This window comes from Cryptomeria japonica, chromosome 1 (assembly GCF_030272615.1).
Source record: "Cryptomeria japonica chromosome 1, Sugi_1.0, whole genome shotgun sequence".
In the NCBI taxonomy this organism is placed as follows: Eukaryota; Viridiplantae; Streptophyta; class Pinopsida; order Cupressales; family Cupressaceae; genus Cryptomeria; species Cryptomeria japonica.
Genome location: NC_081405.1, coordinates 115422551 through 115428536, shown reverse-complemented (window position 1 = coordinate 115428536; position 5986 = coordinate 115422551).

Sequence of the window (5986 nt, the reverse complement as noted above, 5' to 3'; positions counted from 1 at the left end):
ATTTAGCTCATAGGCTGTCAACTTGGCTATGATGGAGTCCAAGGAAAACTTAGTCTTGTCTATTGATCTCAGCTCCTGAATAGCAGCAACCCTTATTGCATAGACCGGCAACAAAGATCTCAGGACTTTGCTTACCACAGTGGAATCTTCTATTTTACCACCTGCACTCTTGATTTCTCCAACAACTATTTTGATTCTTATTCCATACTAATGAATAGTCTCACCTTCAACCATCCGCATATCTTCAAACTTCCCTCTCAGACTTTCTTGCTTAGATTGTTTTACATGTTCATCACCACCATAGATATTTTCAAGAGCATCCCGTACCTCTTTGGGATTTACGTTGTCCTGAACATCAATAAACTCAATGTCAGATAGACTACTAATAAGGGCTTCCATGACTTGCCCATTTTCTTGTATCTCTCTCTTTTGGTCATCGGTAAGAGTACCAGTAGGGACAACATAGACATTCTCAACATAACTCCAGTGTTGAGCACCCATGCTTCTAATGAATATCTTTAGCCTATCTTTCCATATTTCAAAATTTTCCTTGTTAAACTTTGGACCTTCCCTCTTCATTATTTGACTGGGATCTTTACCTCAAGCGGCTAGGCTTAAAACACAGAGGACCTGGAGGATGCTCTGATACCAATTGATAACTCAATGATGAATGAATAGTACCAAACCGGTACTGAGAGTGGGGTGAATTAGTATAGGCAAAATACTATCCAAAACTAGTTTGTCAGTAAATACTCCAAGTGACTGGCAAGCAGTGACACTGGTTGAAACAGAGTGCAACCGGTAAGACATAGAATAACTAAAACAATCATAAACCAGTTACTCACTAATCTTTCCTCTTAGCTCAGTACTATAGTACCATTACACCCTCATGCATGAACAGGTAAGCTATCATCAGATCATCACAATAGTTAGTTCAATATGTTTTAGAGATAGGCATAAAACATAGAACCATCATATGCTCAATAGGTAATAAAAAAGCATCACAAGATAAAAGCATCACACATGACACACATATTTTTCATGTGGAAACCCAACTAGAAAAAACCACGATGGGGATGAATACCCACAAGCTGCTTTTTGAACTCTTTATAAGTCCTCTCTGTTAGGAGCCTTGTCCGATTAATGACATTACAATAGGTTCTGCTAGGAACTGATCATATTAGGGATCACCCAGTTAAGGGTTAAACCCAGTTGGGGTTACCTTGTTAGAGGATTGCAAGAACTCAATAGCTAAAGGATCTCCAGAGCTCTATAGCTTCCTAGAACTCAATAACTTTGAGTTACCTTGTTAAAGGATTTGTATCAAGCCAATTAAGGCTACCCTGTTAAGGGATTTCACATTTTTTGAAGTGGTAAAAGATCAACAGGAATTACAATGATCTAGTAACATCACTCAATGCTAATGCAGATCCATTTTGGCTCCTCTTCACTTTCTGCACACTCACTTTGTAGGTATCTCTTCCCTCCTTTTGTCTGGCAAGAATCACGTATCACTTCCCTTGGATACACACATACAACTTTTGCCAACAACTTTAGAAAAGAACACAACATCGACCTTATGAGAAACAGACAGGTCGGTAGAAAAAACCCTAAACCCTAAACCTGTTGGGTTAAGAAATTCAAAACGGTTCAATCCTGACCATTGAATCATACTACATTAAATGCAACAATCTTGAATTGATCTCAAGACGTTCTCCATCGTCCATTACCCACCAATTTCATGGTGGCTGATAACCCATCACGCGTTATCACTGTTTGACAAACTTCGCACATTCCCAAGGTGGATAGGGATAGTCTTCTTCATGCAAGATCCTTCACGTGCACAGGTTTTACATGGCAACATGATCTGTTCTTCGTTATATAGCTAACTCATCACACAAAGATCACCGATTGAGTCACACAGGCTTGAGGTACTCCAACCAAAAATCCTAAAGTGGAAACTACCTACCAACTGGTAGTCATACAATTCTTCCATGTGCCGATTCCCATAACTACATGTTCGTTCACCTTGACATGCCAATTCATCTTGAACAAATATACCACTTCACTTTGGCATATATACCGGTTCATACATATGCCGATTCTCTCTTCTCACATATCACATGTGCTGGTTCACATCATGTCACATATTGACATCAATGACAACATACAATATCATTATGTCTTCATACTGGTTCACATAATGCCAATAGATGTATGTATTGATCTTATTGTAATATCTTTTAGGTGGCTAACCTAATTGGTTTAGGCCTTAGGGTTGGTATAAATATGATGTAAGATCTCATTGGTCAAGGATTAATGTAAGGGATATGGATATGTAAGGAGTGAATAATGTAATATTCATTGAGTAGAGGATTTGGTCAATCATTGTAGATAGAGTTGGGTTTGCGGAAGAGGTTTAGGGCCTACGGTATTGAGCTTAACTAGGACTGTAATCAGGCATGGTAGATGCTATCATTGTCAGTTCATTCTTCTAGATTGTTGTCCAATTATATTGAGGTGGTTATAACCTCTCTATAGTCAGTGAGACTCCTTTTGTGATGAGCAGTGTGCTCTAGGCTATAAGCCTTCCTGCATGTGCAGGCCCCTTATTGTAATATTTATTCATCTGATCAATGGATAGATATTATGGGTCTCCAATCCCACCATGGTTTTTCCTCTTTGAGGTTTTCCACGTATAAATATATGGTGTTATGGTGTTCATCTTTTGTGGTTTCATTGTTGCTTATTGTTATATGCTTTTATGTTTACCAGTTGATAAGTTGATGTATTAATAAGGTTAAATTTCTCCATCCCAGTAGAACACTGATTTAGCCCCCCTCTCAGTGTTCTTGGTTTCCAACATTCTCAAATTCACCCTGTTAGGAGCCAAGCCTGTTAAAGCTTTACAAAAACTCCTATTAAGAACAAATCTTGTCAGGGATCACCTAGTTAAGGGATTGACTATAATGCCTTGTTAGAAGCAATACCCTATGAGGAGTAACCTCGGTAGAGGATTTGAAATCCAAGCTAATGGACCACCTAGTTAGAGGATTTGAATAACACCAAGCTTGTTAGAGCTTACCCAATTAGGGATTTCAATTGTTGTAATTGTTAGAAAATAATAGGGGTTTGTTGATCTATTTGAATAGCACTACACTTGCTTGTTTAGATCCTTTTCATGCTCCTATCTGCCTTTACATAAACTATAGATACATCATCGGGTTCGACAACCACACACTCAACTAAAACTTTGCCAACTCTAAAACAAAACAACTCATTGACCTTATAAACAAATCACTAGGTCGGTAACACAACAAAAACCTAATTCTCTCATAGAGATTACAAACAAGTTAGTTTAAGTATGAACATTGGATTACATAACATACTCTACACATCATTCAAGAAAGCCTCGACCCCTCCTTGATCATTGCTTCATCGAACTCAGTAACTCATCACGCACTTTGCATTACATGAAATATACTTTCTCATTCCCAAGATAACAATTGTTATCTCAACGTGCCAAAAACACTTTGAAATTATCTTCATACAATATGCACACGTGTCATAATCATTACCGCTCATCATCAGATCATAAACCAATACAACCAATTCACCAAACTTAATTGGTTAGGGTTTATCAAATCAATAGGTAGGTTCACCGGTTCAACTCTCCAAGACTTAGCAATATCGGTTCACTCCACAAAATTATCTATCCGTTATAGTTTCCTTCACTAGCTATTCCTACCGGTTACAAAACATCATTATAACAATATCATTACCGGTTATTTAACATCAATGACAACATAACATTTCATTAATGCAATCTTCATGCAAATGCCAACAGAGATATGATCTAAGAGAAAGTTATACAAGAGTATCCAAATATGATAAAGAGATGAAAGAGAGCTTAAAGAACTTGAAGCATTTATTACCAGAAGATTGCCTAAAGGTGCTAGTAAATATGAAGAAAAGTTACCTCTTAAATGTTTTTCATGTAATAAGATAGGACATTTTGCATCAAGGTGTCTGGAAAGAGAGAAATCCTAAGAATCCATTTAAGCCATATAAGTCTAAATATCAAAATAAGTGTTATTGTGTTGTTGATGAAGGTGTGACAGATGATGAGTTAGATAAGGGAAATTTAGGAGATGAATTTGTGTTCATTGCTATCAAGGAAGATGATCTTGTAACTACAAATTCTACAAGCTGTATTAATGAGGAGAAAGCTTTGGCTGCTAAAGTTTAGGAAAAAGATGAATGGGTAATTGACAGTGATTTCTCTCATCTTATGACAGGTGATAAGACTAAACTTATAAATTTGGAAAAGTATGATGGTGGTATAGTAAGATTTGGTGATAAAAAAGCTTGTGTAATCCATTGTAGACACTCTATTTCTCTTAATGATAAGCACAACATTGATGATGTGTTGTATGTTGAAGGTTTAAAGCATAATATTTTGAGTGTTGGTCAGATGGTTGATAAGGAATATAACTTTCAATTCAAGAATGGCTAATGTGAGACCTTGAGTAGCTCTAAAACTAAGATTGCATTAGGTACAAAGACTAAAAGTAATATCTTTCACTTGAACATTGGTGGTAAAAGTTGTTTGATTGCTCTGATTGATGAAAGTTGGTTATGGCATAGAAGAATGTGTTATGTAAACTTTGATTGCATGCTTAAGATAAGTTTTACTCAAGCAGCGAGAGATCTACCAAAGTTAATGAAGCCTTCTAATCTAGTATATAAGGAATATCAATTAGGGAAGCCGACAAGAGTTACTTATAAGAGAAAACAGTACAATTTTAATGGATTGTTGGACCTTGTGCATATTGATCTATGTGGTCCTTCTAGAGTGACAAACTTGTAGGGTGATAGGTATTTCATGTTGTTGATTGATGATTATTCAAGAATGATGTGGGTTACCTTATTAAGGGAGAAGTCTGAAGCATTGGAGAAGTTTAAGATTTTCAAAGCTAGAGTTGAAACTAAGACTCAATTGAAGCAGAGGTGTGTGAGATCTGATAGAGGTGGACAATTCACTTCTAGTGAGTTTAATGCATATTATGAAGAGCATGGAGTTAAGAGACAGTTATCTGTGTTGGAATCAATAAACACTGAGAGGGGGGTGAATCGGTGTTCTACAAATTTCAAACTTGTTATGCTTATTCTTTAACCATCGGATGAACTACAAAGAAAGCAAAGCTCAAAAACATAAAACAGGTAACCATGCAACCATAATGCCAAGATTTTTATGTGGAAACCCAAATGGGAAAAACCACAGTGGGATTTGAACCCACAATATTATTCCACTATGGTCAGTAGCAAAATAATATTACATAAGGGGAATGCACTTGCATTCAGGCACACTGCCTAGAGCTCACTACTCAAGTTACAAAAATAGGACAACAACCCCAGAGGAAGGCTCACTTCCTTACAAGAGATTACAAACTGATTACAACAAGTAGTGAACTAGAAAATAGCATCTAATTATGCCAAAAATTAATTTTGGTTAAGTGCAAAATGATCCATTGTAACTGATCTACTTATCTGCTATGTTCTTCTCTGAAACTGCTTACTGGATCAACCGAGATCAAGATGCACACATGAAACTGTTCTCAATCACTTCAAAATAGTCTACCACATCACACCAAATGCATCATCCAAATTGGTTTTAAATATTTGCACATACAAATATTAATCTTCCACAAGTCTGCTTCACCAATTATCAAAATGTGAAATGTGTAGCTGCAAGTTGGCTTAGATATATTACCGAGCCATATTCTAGACCCAAAATACAAGATTGCACACTTCCTATAGGTCTCACATATCGCCCCAAACACATTTCCAATCATCAAAATCAACTTAAAGAATCCAGACACATGATACACCACCAAACATGAAGAATACTCTATTTTAATTCTCTACCGTATACCAGATATCCAAACAAGCATAGGAATTAACATTGGAGGGTGGATTGTCAGGA